The following is a 17,623-nucleotide window of genomic DNA, read 5'->3' as shown; positions in this document are numbered from 1 at the left end:
TATACATGTGTGTGCTGTGTGTATGCATGCTCATGTGCAGACATCCTCCCCACCCATACAGCCACAGAGAAACAGAGAGAGAGAGAGAGAGAGAGAGAGAGAGAGAGAGAGAGAGAGAGAGAGACTGAGACTACAATGGGGCTAGACTTGTATCATGAGTGACACACTTAGGTAGTCTACATATTAGGAAGTTGATATATGTCCCCACCTCTTAAATCTCAAGAGCCTTGGTGACTAGTCTGCCAAATAGAGAAGAGAGTGATTGCTATGTTAGTTTCCAGATATGAACAGACATGTTAGTGGCATCTGCTTCCTGACACTTGGGGCATTCTCTCTTGGAGGTAAGAAACCTACCACCATGATGGAGAGATGTGAGAGAACTTCTAACATTGAATGGAGAAAAAAAAGGATGAAAAGAGACCCTACTGAGCCTAGACTAGCTCTAGCCCCAAGTAGGAGAAGGAAGTAAACAAATCCAGAGAACCAACCTAGTTTCCAGCTGAATACTCCCCTATGAGTATAAAATACCTGACCAGGGATAGGCTTGATGGAGTAGATGGAGTAGCTCAGAACAGTAGCAGTATTAGACACTGACTATTCTGGGGGTTTGCTATGCAGTATTGTAAAAGCAAAGCAGAATAGATAATGAAATAAGAACAAAGCTTCTCAAAACATCAGGAAGAAGAAAAGAAAAATAATCTTCAATGTATCTCAAGTGCTAAATAACAGCTAAAAGGATCAGTGTCAAGTAATGGGAGAATAGGATCTGTTGTGGTTCTTCAGATGCTGATTTTTAATTCTTGCTCAGAAATGCTACTCTTGCTAAAGACCTGAGCTCCTTCGATGAGAGTACCTTCTGTTTCCAAATGAACAAGTCAGTGCATGAACCAAGTGGCAAGTTCCATAGAATTCCTAGTTTCCATCCCCATTAAATTGTTTTTAAGGGCTCAAACCAAACCATAGAATATTAAGAGATTGCATTTACATTATTAAATATGGAATGTGTTTCTAATCTGCTCTGGCAAATTCAGCTGGGTATAAAACATATGGGGCCATAGAAATAAACAGTAGGAGTGGCTCTGATTGTTTGTGTCTTACATCTATGTAGTCTTTGAATCTCTATTTTTACTCTAAATATACTGTTCAGCACCCATAAAAACCTTTCCTAGTGTGAGGGCTGGCTCTTTTATATCTTATATGTTTACAAATGATGGTGGTTTTAATGGAAAGTATCTCCCATCGGCTCACATATTTATTTGAACACTTGGCTTCTGGCTGGTGGTTCTGTTTGACAAGGTTATAGAACCTTTGAAAGGTGGAGCCTTGCTGGAAGAAGTACTTAATGGAGGAGGGCTTTGGGAATAGACAGTTTTGTCTTACTTCCAGTTCCCTCTCTGCCATTTGTGTGTAGATGAAAATATGAGTTTTCTGATCTGTCCCCCTGTTCTCATGCTAACATCTCCAATCCCTCTGTGAAATCATAAGTCAAAATTGACTATTCTTTCTATAAGTTACCTTGAAAATGACAGTGTTTTTTCACATCACCAAAATGTAACTGATATACCAACAAAAGCCTATAAACGTAAATGAATTACCAGAGGCTGAACTGTATACCTTACCTCCACATTTCTAGAAATTGTGATGATGCTAATTTACACATATAAAGGCCCTGTGAAAAATGCTTTAAGCATACAGGCATGAAATCATTCTGAATTCTTTGGATAGGGCCAATAATCATAAGCATCATAAGAGGAGGAAGGTAGTGGGGTCAAAATAAGTGGATATTATGAGACAGAGGAATCAGAATTGAATGCATGTGCTCCGCTTATAAGTAGTTTTTACAAAGGATGCTTATACTATATTAGATCACAAATACAGAAACTTCACGCATAGGAGAATGCTGCTTACTTATTGTAAAGTGTTAAATTTTATAGCAACTCTCTCAACACATCAGTTGTAGAATCCATAATTATTTGCAGAGGTGGAAACTATTATACACCAATGTCACTGTCATCAAATAAAATGTAGGTACCTATAGAGACACAGTGTGGTCTAAGGAGCTTAGCAAAGAGCACATAATTGGTACCCTGCCATTCAGCTCAGAAAGAAAGCAGGCATTCTGGAGCTGCCCAGAAACTCAGCAACCTTGAAATGTCTAACTTCAGGTTGCCCTCCTTGCTATTGTGTAGAAATTTCCAGAGGTTGTGCTCTTTCTCTGTCATGGACAATCAAGGCCCAACAAGGATGTTCTTAGCTCCCAGACAGCCTGCAGGAGTCCCCTACAGTCACAGTGAACCTGTTGTTAGCTCTGAAATTCAATGTAGTAAGTCAAGGGAGGCAAAACATGTTGCAGCTGTCTGTTTGCTTAGGTAGCTTAGGAGTTGGTCCAGTCCATGCCTCGCTGAGTGCTCTTTATCTTTTCTGTAATAAACCTCAGTGCTCACTGCAGCAAGAGCTAAAAGAACAAGTGCAGTGCCTGTGGGGTATACTCCAGGCTCTGCAAACTCATCAAGAGCAGCCAAGTGTGGCTAGTCTGTCACTGCATGCCAGAACAGGGAGTATTAAAATCTCCCCCAAACCTATAACCAGAAATACATAATTTAGCAGAAAATGATACAAAATTCTCTTTAGCTTTATCTGACAATTTATCCTTTTTATTTTTTGCCTCGTTTCATTAAACACAGAATAATCAAACCCAGTCTTTTTCACATTAAACAAACAAACAAAAACACAGAAGAGTTTTTGCGTCCACTCTTCTGGACTGCACACCTTGAATACCAGGTGAGGGGTTATGTTGTGCTTTAGTTAATTTGATGGTGAATCAGGTTAGTTCATGATGTTCTCACTCATTCATTAATTCCCTTGTTTGTTCATTCATTAGATACTCTTTTAAGAATGGTTCATTGTAGAGAGCGGCGCGGCAAAACAAAGATGGCGCCGACATCCAGCCTTGTCTGGATATAAATGACTTACTGCGCATGTGCAGGCTTGTCCCCTTGCTAGGGCTCCCTCTAGTGGTGAACAGTGGTACTGCACATGTGCGGTTTATGCACCAGGTGTCAGTTGACCGTTAATATGCTAATGAGGTGATTCATTCTCCGCCAATCACTGGAGGACAAGTAGTGAGGTGATCCAAGCCCCACCAATCCCGGAGAGATAATTAGCATACAGTTGTCTATATAAGTCGAGCGATTTTGCTGCTCGGGGTCCCTGTTCAAGAGAGCTGTAACACTAAGAAGAGCTGTAACACTGAGAAGAGCTGTAACACTAAGAGAGCTGTAACACTAAGAAGAGCTGTAACACTAAGAAGAGCTGTAACACAGTAAAGGCTTGTTCACAGAAGAATCCTGTTGCTGCGTGTCGTTCTTACTGGCGGGACATTAGGCGTGCGACAAGTGGTGCCGAAACCCGGAAACCAACATCACCGGTGCCGAGGGGACCCTTCAGTGTGCTGAAGAGGATTCAGAACTGCGAGAAGGTAAATTAAAAGGTAAGCTTCGAGAGGCATGCCCCTTTTTGGAAGAGAGCATGTCAGAAACGGAGCTGAGTGAGAAATTAGGCTTCGAGAGGCATGCCCCTTTTTGGATTTAAGAGAGCATGTCAGAAACGGAGCAGAGTGAGAAATTAGGAGTGCGCAAAAAGAAAAAGGTTACTAAAACAAAAGTGAAAGAGATACAAAAGGCGGAAGAAACGCCGCTGGAGGAAAAAATAGGCGTACCCCGGAGGATGAAGTACAAGTCATCCGGAGAGGATACTTTGTATCCATTAAAAGAATTAGAAGCCTTAGAACTGGCTGGCAGTGACTCTGAGCAAGAGTTGTCAGAGTCCGAGGAGGAGGAATTAGAGGAAGAGGCAGCCATATATGAGGAAAAAAGATATGGGCCTAGGTGGAGAGCCACTGTGAAGAAACCTAAAGTTATGGATCCTTTGTGGGCAAGGCTGGTAATTTTGTTTCTTTTTTTCTTTGTGTGGGATAGAGAAGCCACTGACGGCAAGCTTAAGCCCGGACCAAAACCTCTTTGGCAAATGGTCCCTGCCTGCTTAGAGGATAAACGATGTGAGGAAGCCCTTAGAGCCGTTAGGACAGGTCAGAGGGTCCTTACAGAGCAACAAGAAAGTATGTCAGAGGGAGAAAAGGTTTCAAAAGAAAAAAAGAAAAGAAAAGGAGATAAAAGGAACAGAGAGAAGGTAGAGATAAAAAATGGGGTCAGTGCAGCTTTTGTTATGGCTCAAGTTGAGGCTATTGCTAGGTATGTGATTAGGCTTTGGAAACTTCACAGAGTCATACTGATCAGATTTGATAGAGGTAGACCACCTGAAAATTTATTCAGGAGAATCAAACAAAAAGGTAAACTTGAGTGTGCCTACTTGGATTCCTGGTCTCAAGGAGATTTAGCAAGTGAGAAGGTGCTTCTCTTAAAAAAGCAGTTTCAATCAGCCCTTGGAGCCTTGCACCTGTAGCTAAGATATGTGTAGCCACTTCAATTTTGTTTTCTGACTGGTTTTAAATGTATAAATATTCTCTACATGCCTTGGTTATGGACTATTGGCTTTTAAGTTATTGGATATGGTTTAAAAAATGTAAAATTGATAGCAGAAAGTTGACATAAAACTGGTAAAATTTAAAATATGCTCATGTTTCTGTTGATACCTGTTCCGGCATTATACACACTACTCTGATGACTGGTGAAAAGGCTTGTAATGCCATTAGCCATTGCTTAGAGGCATGGGCAGCCTGGGGAAAGCCTGATAGTCTCAAGACAGACAACGGGCCTGCCTACACTGCAAAGTCCTTTCAGGCATTTTGCCAGACAATGCAGGTCAAACATACTACAGGATTGCCATACAATCCCCAAGGTCAAGGAATTGTGGAAAGGGTACATGGTACCTTAAAAGAGCTTATACAAAAACAAAAAGAGGGAATTGCCAGCAGCCGAACACCAAAAGAACAACTTTCTTTAGCTCTTTTTACTCTAAATTTCTTAATTCTGGATGCGCATGGCCGCTCTGCTGTGGATCGCCATGCTGCTACTACACCTATAACTAATGCAGAAGTAAAGTGGAAGGATGTCTTAACTGATGAATGGCATGGCCCAGATCCTGTGATTTCGAGATCTAGGGGAGCGATTTGTGTTTTTCCACAGAATCAAGAAAATCCAATTTGGGTACCTGAGCATTTGACTCGAAAATTGCCTTCTGCTCTTCCTGAAGATGAGACTACTAACCCTACTATTACTACTGGGAATGGTAGTACAGGTTAATTCGCTCACCCTGTGGGCTATTGCCAGATCCTGGCCAGTACCCATGCCAGTTCATAGCAATTCTACTGTTTGAGAATAAGACTGGCAAGCATAATCTCTGGCCTTGGTTTCAATGGGTGCTGTCCAATGAGCAAGGGGCATATACATCCCTGACCCCCTTTGCTAGGTTGATGGGAGAGAACTTCGTGCTGTATAATATTTCAGCTACCAGAAAAAGGTGATACCAGGTTGATCAATATTCAATATAATAACCTCTTGGTAAATAATACTGCCACTAGTACTTCAGTATGTGCTAGATCACCTTTTTTCTGATAAGCACTAATGTAAGCAGTGGTGCTTTAAATTGTAATAGCTCTGATGTAGTCTGCTATTTAGCTGAATGCTGGGATAGCACCAATGACACCACAGTGATGGTTAAGATTCCCTCCTTTGTGCCAATCCCAGTGGAGGCAAACCCAGATAGCTTTCCTATTCTTAATTTGCTGAGAGCCAAAAGAGATTTTGGAATTACGGCAGCCATAATTTCAGCCACTGTGCTGTCTGCTGCCACAGCTACCACAGCTGCAATTGCTATGACCAATCAAATACAGACAGCTGAGACTGTCAATCAGATTTTAGAAAGAACTGCAATGGCACTAGAGATACAAAAAGAATTTAATACCCATTTGGCATCTGGCCTTCTATTAGCCAATCAAAGGATAGATTTAGTTCAAGAACAAATTGAAGCACTGTATCATATGACACAGCTGTCTTGTGTTTCCTCCCTTAGAGGTTTATGCATTATTCCTTTGCGAGCTAACTTTTCTCAGCATTTTCAACAGAGCAAAGAAATCTCGAATTATCTGAAAGGAAACTGGTCATGAAAGCAGAGCAACTATCAAGACAATTGCTGATGCAGATTGCTGTCCTCAACAGCACTAGGCTGGACCCCATCACAGTTGAAGACTTTACCTCATAGATTACCAATGCTTTCTCCCTTTTCAAGGAGTGGGCGGGCATGTTTGTCCCGGGGAGCTATTGTCCTCCTGGGATGCGGAGTAGGTCTCTGGCTTATTGGCCGTTTAAAAAGAGAACATGCCAGACACAAAGTGGTTGTTTACCAGGCTATGACCGCCATCAAAAAGGGTGCTTCTCCCAACATATGGCTGGCCTCTTTGAAAGATCAAGAGTTCGCCCTAGATCGTTTTTGTCACAGTCATGTGGAGTCATTGTATCCAGGGACGGGCAACTTTCCTCGAGCTCGGACCAACCCAAGACACGGGGCCCGGTGGCGATAGGGTAACTCTATGATGGGTAAGGCCGAGTTTGGATGAGAACGACCTAAGACAGGAGCAATGACAAGATTGACGTGACACCCAGATCTAGACCAGTCATTTTATTAAACAAAAAAGGGGGAGATGTAGAGAGCGGCGCGGCGAAACAAAGATGGCGCCGACATCCAGCCTTGTCTGGATATAAACGACTTACTGCGCATGTGCAGGCTTGTCCCCTTGCTAGGGCTCCCTCTAGTGGTGAACAGTGGTACTGCACATGTGCGGTTTATGCACCAGGTGTCAGTTGACCGTTAATATGCTAATGAGGTGATTCATTCTCCGCCAATCACTGGAGGACAAGTAGTGGGTGATCCAAGCCCCACCAATCCCTGAGAGATAATTAGCATACAGTTGTCTATATAAGTCCAGCGATTTTGCTGCTCGGGGTCCCTGTTCAAGAGAGCTGTAACACTAAGAAGAGCTGTAACACTGAGAAGAGCTGTAACACTAAGAGAGCTGTAACACTAAGAAGAGCTGTAACACTAAGAAGAGCTGTAACACAGTAAAGGCTTGTTCGCAGAAGAATCCTGTTGCTGCGTGTCGTTCTTACTGGCGGGACATTAGGCGTGAGACAGTTCATGGTAGGATGGATGCTATCTAAAGACTATGAAGCTAAAGTCTCTACTCCAGAGACTTAATGAATAGTAGGAGGAGGATAGAGTTGCTATGTTTGGACAACAGACCCTGAAATTTCTTCCCAAGTGTGTCTTCCACGTAAAGGGTACTTTAAAATATTGAAAGGTTTGATTGTGAGAGAGAGACCCACTTCATATATGCTCTGGGAAGTGGACAGCTCCTTTCTGCGTGGCTCTCCCACCCCTACCACCGGACCTTGAGGATCATGCCATAGTGCAATTATGAGTGTGCCTCTTAGCAAGAGCAGAGAGCTCAAATGTCTCTCTCAGAGACTTCCCCTGTGATATAGATGCCCCCAACTGCCAAAAAACAGAATCACTCATGATACAACCCCCTCTTGTACAATGACTACTGCTTTTAGGTTGGATGTGGGGAATATGGAAACACATGGGGAAAAAGGAGAAGATGAAAAAGAGAGGGAGGGAGAGATATATCTTAAGGAAAAACTGAGTAGGAAATGCATATGAGGGATAGTAGTAATCTCATGAAGTAGTTACAGTTATCTCTTCCTTTCTTCTTTTCTTCCTTCCTTCTTTTCTTTTTTTCTCTCTTTTTCTTTTCTGTTCTCTTTTAGGGGGAGGATTTTCTGCATAGCTCTAGCTGCCCAGGAGCTCTCTATATAGATCTGCCTGGTGTTCAACTCAGAAATCCACATGCTTCTGCTTCCTGAGTATGATGATTAAATGTGTGTGCCACTACCATCTACTTTTCTAAACTGAAAGTTTTCTCTCTACATAGCTTTTGTTATCCCAGAGTTCTCTATATAGACAAAGCTGGCCTTCAATTCACAGGGATCTGCCTGCCTCTGCCTATTGAGTACTGAGACCAAAAGCATATGCCACCATGTCTGGATTTCATACTTATCTTTCATTATTGCCTCCTACAACACTGTGATACACACACACACACACACACACACACACACACACACAGACACACACGTGCACACACACACACACACACACACACACACACTTTCATAGTATTTTGAACACCAATTACTCAGCACATATAAGTACTGTTTGATGAAATAGAATGGTCTTGGTGGAGATGCTTTCTGGGGAAAGCCTATCATAAAGTATTGGTGTTAAATTATGCATGAAAGGGTTGTTCAGATATCAATGTGCACCTCAATAAGAACCTCATGGAGATTAAGTGTCCCTTTATGCCTGGCTCATTGATTTAAGGACACAGAAGAGAGTTTCCTTTTTAAGCAGCAAGCATTAGTGAAGTAAAGGTAGGGGCTCATAAGTTAGTGATAGAGAGAGAAGCAATTGGACCATTGAAATTCAGTGTGAAAGTGCCAAGAGCTGGAGAGTACTGAGAGATGTACAGGGCATCTGAGATTCCTGAAAGGAGAAATGCAGACCAACAGGTCATATTCTAGGTGAACGCTTGAAGTGGTACAACATGTGCCAATGGCAGGAGGAGGCAAAGCATTCCTAGAGTTTGCAGAGTTGAGGGCAGAAAATATGTGTGCAGACAGTGAAATCCGATTGCAAGGCAAACAAGGGCAGGGGGTTTATAGGCTTCCTGTGAACTCTCCTGCTGAAAATCTCTAATATCTCAGGCCAGGCACCTTAATTTAGAGGCAGCTAATCCTCTTTCCACTTTCCAGCTGTTCTTTTTTCCCCCTGTCTTTCATTTCTTCCTCTCCCCCTTCCTTTGGTATATTTTATCCAATTTGCCCCAGAAAATTTCATTTTACCAGTGGCCTCTGCAGCAGCTGGGGTAATGGGTCATGCAGTTAGAATTTAGACAGTCCTAAACTCTGTTTCATTTAAGCACACTGTTATTTTAAATATATTAGTTGTATATCTAAAATAAATTATACCAGAATCTCCACTTATGAAATCAGAAATAAAATTTAAACACTCTGATTCTACTTCATCATTTTCTAATTATGGAAGGATGGTTCTTCTCTTAGAATGATTTGTCTCTGCACATGGCATACAGTAGGGAATGTAGTTTGTTCAAAATACTGTTCAGACTTGAATGGTATACCTTTCTTAGGCTTACAGGAAGGTTTAATTCTCAGTAATGGGAAAAAAGTCTATTTCCAGCCTCTTATCAGATAGAAGTTGGTAAAGAAAAAGAAGCCCATTACTATTTCTCCCCAAATGGCACCTCCTGGGTCCAATATATGTTCAGTGCACTATTTCCATGTGAACCAAACTGGAGGCCTTTGAAGGAGGCTTCTTCCCATTTTTCAGCTTCACGGATTAGGCAGGAGTCCTTCATTAATTTCAGCCATATACCAATTTTTCTGTACGTGTTATGCACTTGTTGACTCTGAACATGTTGTGCTTATTCAACTCAACACTCTGTCAAGGTATACACCGATTTGGCCCACACGGAAAGAGGAGCTGAAGTCATAGGACTGTAAGAGAGAAAGAAGACATGAAATCAAATGACAGCAATTCCTGATCTTCACTGTGTCTACTCCCCAACATGTCCTACTTAGCTGACACTGGAAACCATAGTCTTCTCCTTAGTGGAACCTCATCCAGTGGACAGCATCTTCTTTTCTGCAGTTGTTTTTGTAGATACAATAAGAAGTAGAGAACACAGGATGAGCAGGAGGAGGTCATCCATAGACATAGACCTGACTAGATCCTGTAGGCTAAAGAGTCGTGAGTTAAAAGCCAAGTAAAGACTTAAAATTTACAATGTTTTGTTACATTTGACTATAAAGCCTACTTTAACATTATCTTTTAAGTTTGAGAGTCAGTTCAGTTAAATCAAATTAATTTGAACAAGGAATCAATTACACATCAGGTGCCAAAAAGCTTGGGTTCCTGGGATCAGTAGAACATGCTCTGTATGGATAATAAAGGTCCATGAAGCACCATGTGGAATCAGGCATACCATGAAAACTACTATAAAGGAATTGTAAATGGTACCTCACAAGATCACTAATTGTGAGAGACTGGGGGATTTGTTGAATTAGGGAGAGAAGCAGGCATTGTTGTAAGTGTTGGATATGTTCAGTAGGTGCACACATCTGTAGAAAAGGGTTAGATGCAGACATAGAGAATTTGAATGAAAACTCAAGAATATCACTACTCTGTCAGAGGTAGAGTTTCTCACTGGATTGCTGTAGGCAAGCAGCAAAGAAGCTGTGAGCCCTGAGGTCTTCAGCTCTGTGTGAGTTGGAAGTGTTCAAGGGTTCTCTCCAGACCTACTTAATACTGCATTCATCAAACTAAATTCTGTAAGAATCATCACAGAAGCCCAATGCTGAAGTACAGAGAGGCTCCAGAGGAGTCTGATAAAGTTTTAACCAGGAAAAGTTCTTCACTGGAGAAGGGATAAGTGAATTGTGGTCATGGTATTAAATCTGAACATGAAAAACCAAGATAGGATTGGAGGTGGTACAATCAAGGATGTCTTTTCTTTTCTTTTTTTTTTTAAGATTTATTTTATTTATCCCATGTATGTAAGTACACTGTTGCTGTCTTCAGACACACCTGAAGAGGACATCGGATCCCATTATGGATGGTTGTGATCCACCATGTGGTTGCTGGGAATTGAACTCAGGACCTCTGGAAGAGCAGTCAGTGCTCTTAACCGCTGAGCCATCTCTCCAGTCCAAGGATGTCTTTTCTAATCAAAGAGTTGTATGGACCAAAGCAATTTTCTTCTCTGTGAGTTGGGTTTTGAATTGGTAAAGTAAATAACTCTGATAAAATAAAATCACTGTCACCAAGATCTGTGTCATTGGAAAGTTATTTTCTTGTTCAAGAACAAATTATATGATAACAGATTTTTTTTGGATATGAGGTATGAAATATGTAATAAAGTATGGCTTCTTCTGCTATAGTGGCTATTAACAGAAACAACAACAAAACCAAACTAAACCAAATGGCAACACATTCTGGTGAGGATGTGAGAAAAGGAGGAAAGAAGGAAAAAAGGAAAGGAGAAAATATATTCATTGCGAGAGGGGTATAAACTAGTGTAGGCACTATGGAACTGCGTTTGAGTATTTCTCAAAAGAGAAAAACACCCAAAATTAAAACTATCTTTATGTTATGACCTTGCTTTTGCATTCCTGGGCATGGCCAAATCCAGCCTGCATGACTGTCCACTGATGAATAAATAATGAAATTTGTGGTATACATGCACATACATACATGCAATAAAATTTGATTCAACTTTAAAGAAAATTTAAGTTACAAAATTAGTTGAAATGGCCAGAACTGTAAAAAATTATACTGAGTGAGGTAAAACAGCCCATAAAGACAAATGGAACACACACACTCTTTCTCTCATTTGTGAACCACAGCTTTGAAATCTGAGGCTGGAGTGTTTTGACTTGAAGTACTAATAAAGACCAGGAAGATAGAAAGTGATCATCAAAGGGAGAGAGGAAAAAGAGATCTTAAGGGACAGTAGAATGAATACCCACAGTTTGAAAGTGGGGTGCACACAATGTGAAAGTGGATGGGGAATATCAAAGTGGAAAAGCTTAAATGGAGATGGAGGTAAAGGGAGAGGGGAGAAGACAGAGTAGGGGGGCAGTTAAACAAAATTAAAGACAAAAGGCACCCTGGAAGCCAGCTATTTTGTTAGAATTTGTAACTCTATTTTTTAAAAGATTGGAATGTTTTTGATAGCTGAGTAGTACTCAATGTGTAGATGTACCACATTTTTTGAATCCATTCCTCTGTTGAAGGGCATCTGGGTTCTTTCCAGCATAGGTAAATGGAATGAACTAGAAAATATCATCCTGAGTGAAGTAACCCAATCACAGAAAAACACACTTGGTATGCACTCATTGATAAGTGGATATTAGCCAAAAAGCTTGAATTACCCAAGATGCAATCCACAGACCACAGGAAGCTCAAGAAGAAGGATGGCTAAAATGCGGATGCTCCTACTCCTTCTTAAAAGGGGAAAAATTATCCATAGAAGGGGATATGGAAGCAAAGTTTAGAGCAGCAACTCAAGGAATGGCCATTCAGAGCCTGCCCCACATGTGGCTCATATATATGTATATATATCCACTAAAACTAGATAAGATTGATGAAGCTAAAAAATGCATGCTGACAGGGACCGGATATAGATCTCACCTGAGAGACACATCCAGAGCATGTCCAATACAGAGGTTAATGCTAGCAGCAAACCACTGAACTGAGAACAGGACCCCCTTGGGGAAAATTAGAGGAAGTATTGAAAGAGTTGAAGGAGCTTACAACCCCATAAGAACAACAATGCCAACCAACCAGAGCTTCCAGGGACTAAACCACTACCCAAAGACTATACATGGACTGACCTAGGGCTCCAACTGCATATGTAGCAGAGAATAGCCTTGCTGGGGCACCAGTGGAAGGGGAAGCCCTTGGTCCTGCCAAGGTTGGACCCCCAGTGCAGGGGAATATGGGTGCAGTAAGGGGATGAATGGGGGAATACCCATATGGGAGAGGGGGAGTGGAGGGGATGGGGGCTTATGGACAGGAAACCAGAAAGGGGAATAACATTTGAATTGTAAGTAAAGAAATATATCCAATAAAAATTAAAAAAAGATTGGAATGGAGACTCTCTATGTGAGTGGATAGTTCTCTTCCGAGAAGCTGAAACTATTAAATGAAAATCCAGTGCCAGGTATGAAGTACTTGCCTTGAGCTGTTGTTCAGGGAGGTCCCAGAGGATTCTCTAAAACATTACAGGCCATTGTCAGTGATCTTGGTTGGCCACTTGAAATGGTAGCATAAGAACTCATTACTGAAGACTTCACATACTTGGCTTGCAGAACGTTGAGAAATCCAGCTGGATCTAAGCCAGAAGCTTCCTCCCTGCAGTTAGCTTTCATCGTGCTGGGAGATACTATGTAACTACTAGGGATGAAAAGTCATCAACGGTTCTAGCAAGCTATACAAGACACAAGCTACTGTAGAGACATGCCTGGTGAGATATGCCTACTGGTGCAATAGTGGCATGACTGTTACAGAGTAGCCAACTGCTTTCTGGTTGTAATTTACAGGAGAAAACACATATCTGGTACTTTATACACTGTTCAGTTCTTCCTTTGGTCATTGTCCACTTTTATAATTTGAGAATTGTATCTTCTAAAGTGTTTATTTGGACTGTTGTCTCTTCTCACCATTGTCGGTGCATTATGTGTCGTAATATATCCTGCTTGTCTGTTGCAGTCTTTTGGTGTTCTTGTCTGAATTCATTTGTCAGAGATCACAGGGACTACTGAGGAGTGGTCAGTGGCAGATCTTGGTACAAGACCTATGCTTCTTCTTTTTCGCTACCAGCAAAATCTGGTAAATTATAAAAACCAGTGTGAATTTATATGGTTCTATCATCACACGACAGCATAGGGACTGGACTTAGTAGACAGGTTCTCAGCTCTACGGTGGCATGTGTCATTTATAAACTGAGTAGTGGCTTATTTCTAAGGAACCTTTCATGTTGTATGATGCATCTTTGTCAACATGGTATGCTATTCCATCTCTCCAGGAAGTAGATGGTATCTCAGAAAATGATGATGAATGTAGATCTTTAGAGAAAAGAGACCTAACCAATACCCCATGGCATATGAATGGTCACTTCAAACTATGTTCAATGTAGTTCCTACCTTAGACAGTCAGTTGCTGCTCAGTCTCTTGAGAATGCAGATGAGTGTCTGAAGCACCTTAGTTTTGGAACAACTAGCAACTCCTTCCTTGCAACCTCCTGGCAATAGAGGCTGAGTTCCAGTGAAGCTTCTATTTGTGAGAAATGAGCAAGTGAATAAATATGCAAGGATATTTACCACCTCTAGAGGATTAGGTATGCTTTATGATGCAAAACTGTTTTCTATGCAGAACTCAAAAGCAGAGCATTAAACAGAAAAGCATCTGCCTGCTACGGATGCTTTAACATCTTAAGCTTAAAGTTACGCACTAAAACGAGTCTAATATTTTGGGACAAAAATAGTGTTTTTAATGGCAATTCACACTTGTTCACTGTACAACCTTGTGTCTGTGGATAGCATAAACTATAGGCATAGTATGGGAAAGATAATTACTGTCTAAACCATCATAGAATTGCTGTGGAAGCAAGTAGAAAACGAGTGTAAAATGATATGCTCCAGGAAATTGTTTATATACCATATAAAAGAGCATAATTTAATGAGTCACAGTTTATTTATACAAGCTCAGCAAATAAATATGTCAAGGGATACTGCTGAATACATTTTTCATCGTCAATCATTGCTAGGGTTGTAAGCATTCTACAATCTGTGAGCTTTGCTTATATACATAAATGTACATCAAGTGACTATTAAGTGCCAGGTAGACAAATATTGGCCCATTAAAATGCTAGACACCTAAATGCTGAAACAGTAGAAAGTTTACAGAGCCTTGAACTTTATATTTGTGAAAACTATTTCCTCGTCAGGATTGATGTTAGCTGGTTAGTGCTCGTTAAATCAGCCACAGAGACTGGATCATTTGCTTAAGTATCATCTGTCTTCAAACTTTTGTCTCATTTTCATAAAACCCTCATGTGAAAAGTATCTACTACCTCCAGAAGAAAGAGACATTCTTACTTCTCACATTTAGAGGAGTCCAGGCAAAATCTAAGTACATGATGTTGCTAAGTCCTTATCACTATTAGATCAGATCTCATTTTAGTTGCTGGGCGTGTGGATTCATACACCCACTATATACTTTTCCTGTAGTTCAAAAAGATGTTAAGAATCAGAAATTGAGAAAAGGAGAATTTCAGTTTGGTCAAACTGGGGCGTGAACAATTCTCAGCTTCTTCTGCCTTCCCTAGAGCAGTGTTATATAGATTCATAGAAAAGAAATAAAAGACGGGAAATCATATGTTAATTTAAACCCTGGGAACTGTGTGAATCTCTTTCTATGAGGAGGAACCAAGGCAATCTCTTTCTTTCAGTGGCACAAGGTTTTAACATTTCCCCAGCATGAGAATGTTGGAGGAAATTTTAGTTCCTTGGGGTCATTGTCTGGATAATCTGATAGCTGGGAGGGTCACCAGTGCATCCTGGCTACCTTGGGTACACTTGTGTTTTGAAGCCAACTACTTTATCAAACGTCTTATATTCTTTTTTGTTACTGTGATAAAGTACCCTAATAAACACATAACAGAAAGGAAGAGTATTTTAGTTCGCAGTTGGAGGTGGGGAAATCAAGGAAACAAGAGCTTGAAGTAGCTGGTCACATCATATCCATGATCAGGACACAGGGAGGGATGATGCCATGTTGCTTGCTTGCTGCCACCTGTCTTTCCTTCACTAACACTAATGATTCTCAAGCATCCTAATACTGTGACCTTTTAACGCAGTTTTAAATGTTTTAGTGAGCCCAAACCATAAAATTATTTTGTTGCTACCTCATAACTGTAATTTCTCTACTGCTACAAATTGCAATGTAAGTATTTTTGGAGTATTTTTGGGCCAAAGGGATCTTGACCCACCCACTGAGAATTGCTGACCTATAAATCGATCCAGTATTCCAGGCAGGGTATGGTTTCTTCTACAGTATGTGGGTTTTCCCCTCTCAATTAAGACAACCAAGATAAACTCCTATGGGCAAGTTCAAAGAGCCATCTCCATAGAGTTCACAGCATCAAGTTCATAATTAAAGCTACCATAACAAATTTACTACAAAATTTGGAGTAAATTTCTCTGACTGTTATGTAATCTTAAACACCGGGATGTGGTATTATTATGCTAATCTGGTTTTTTGTAATAGAGTCTTTAATCATGAACCCATGATGTTCAATGAGTGTGAAAGGAAATGCTTCCCTTTCCATCCATCTGTGGGGAGTCCACCTCCTGGATCCAATCATAGAGCTTCGATCACGTTAGCCTTACCATTTACTATCAACCTTTTAGTCCTCATAGCTAAATAAAGCTTTTAAAAGGAAGTGAAGTTTAGCATCCTTACTCCCCTGAAACAGCCACACACTTGGAGTGTGGAGTTCAAATGAAGAAAATTGCTGAGCATTGTACCGAGAATTTGAAATGAAGTCCAGTACGTTCACCTGTAGGGTTTGAATTAAAAACTCCATTTGAGCGGGAAAGCCAATATATTATGGTGCTAGCTAGAGGGGTTTCTTTGCAAGAAGTAAGGACCTTTAAAAGTCAAGTACTTCAGACTGAGAAGAAAACACATTTCACACAAAAGAAATCTTAGATGTGTTCCAGGGTCAGCAAACATTGTGATTAAAATTGCTACCGTCAAGCAGGAGGTTCTTAATGAAAGCCTCCTGTCTCCCAGCTCTTTTGATCAAAATCTTTTCATCTTGATGTATTTTCACTGCCACTCTGTCTGTCCCTTGCTCAAGTCTAATAAATATACTCTTCCACCATTACAGTTGCAATCAGCTTCTTTTGTGGCAAACGGGGGAGTATCAGTCAGAGACTGGCATAGGTTCAATTTCCCCTTCTTAAAAACTTGCCATTCCTAAACCTTCTTTCTGTGTCTCTCAATTATTCACCCACCTACTAATTAAGTCCCTTGCCATGTATTGACTCATTAAGAGTATAGTAAATGAAACTAGGTCTGGCTGTGTGCACCTGTAATCTCAGCTTTTGAAAGAGAAGTGGGAGGCATGGTGAGGGTGGCATTGTTGGGAAGCTGGGTGACACAGAGTGGGAGTGATAAAGACACTCCCAGAGGGAAAGACTTCTGGGATCATGTCAGAGCCAGAGAAAAGTAGGAATAAAAGCATAAAATAGCTGGACCTTAGAGATGCTGAAAATACAAGACAAATGGGGCTTGATGACAGATGGGCTGTGGTCAAGGAGAATGAATTGGTAAATATTGCTTCCCCCTTATTGTTCAAGCACCAATATAATTTTAATATTAATGGCATCACTTTAAGTGAGCCTGAGATAAAGAATTCAGAGCAGATCAGAAGCAGCTCAATAGAACAGAGCTCTTAGCGGACACTAGTAGATCAGCCACCTGAAAATACGAAAGGAAAGAACCCAAGCCTTTATAGCGGCCAAAAGTCCAAGCATGACTTTGCTGTCTTATCTCAGAAATCATTGCCGAGATCCATGCTGTGAAGGAACCTATGACGGTTCTAAAAATGTTATACTTTACATCATGTGTAAGGCTTCAACACATCTGGAGGGTGTATGTGTATGTATGTGCACATGTGTGAGAATTGATATAGGAAACAAATTTTATTCTTTTGCTTATGGATACTCAGTTGTTCCAATGTTGTCTGTCAAAGAGACCATCTTTTCCCAGTTGTGAATTCTCCCCACTTTGATAATAATTTTATAACAGTATGTGCTAGCAGTTATTTCTTGACTCTCAGGTTTGATTGTCTGTCTGTCTGTCTGTCTGTCTTTATGCCAGTCTTGTGTACTGCATCATTTACTATATGGTTGCAATAGTTAGAATATTCTGTGATTTTGTACATGTTTTAGGTTTATCT

This window comes from Rattus norvegicus, chromosome 6 (genome assembly GCF_021556685.1).
Source record: "Rattus norvegicus strain SHRSP/BbbUtx chromosome 6, alternate assembly SHRSP_T2T, whole genome shotgun sequence".
Classification (NCBI taxonomy): Eukaryota; Metazoa; Chordata; class Mammalia; order Rodentia; family Muridae; genus Rattus; species Rattus norvegicus.
Note: the sequence above shows the minus strand (reverse complement) of the source record.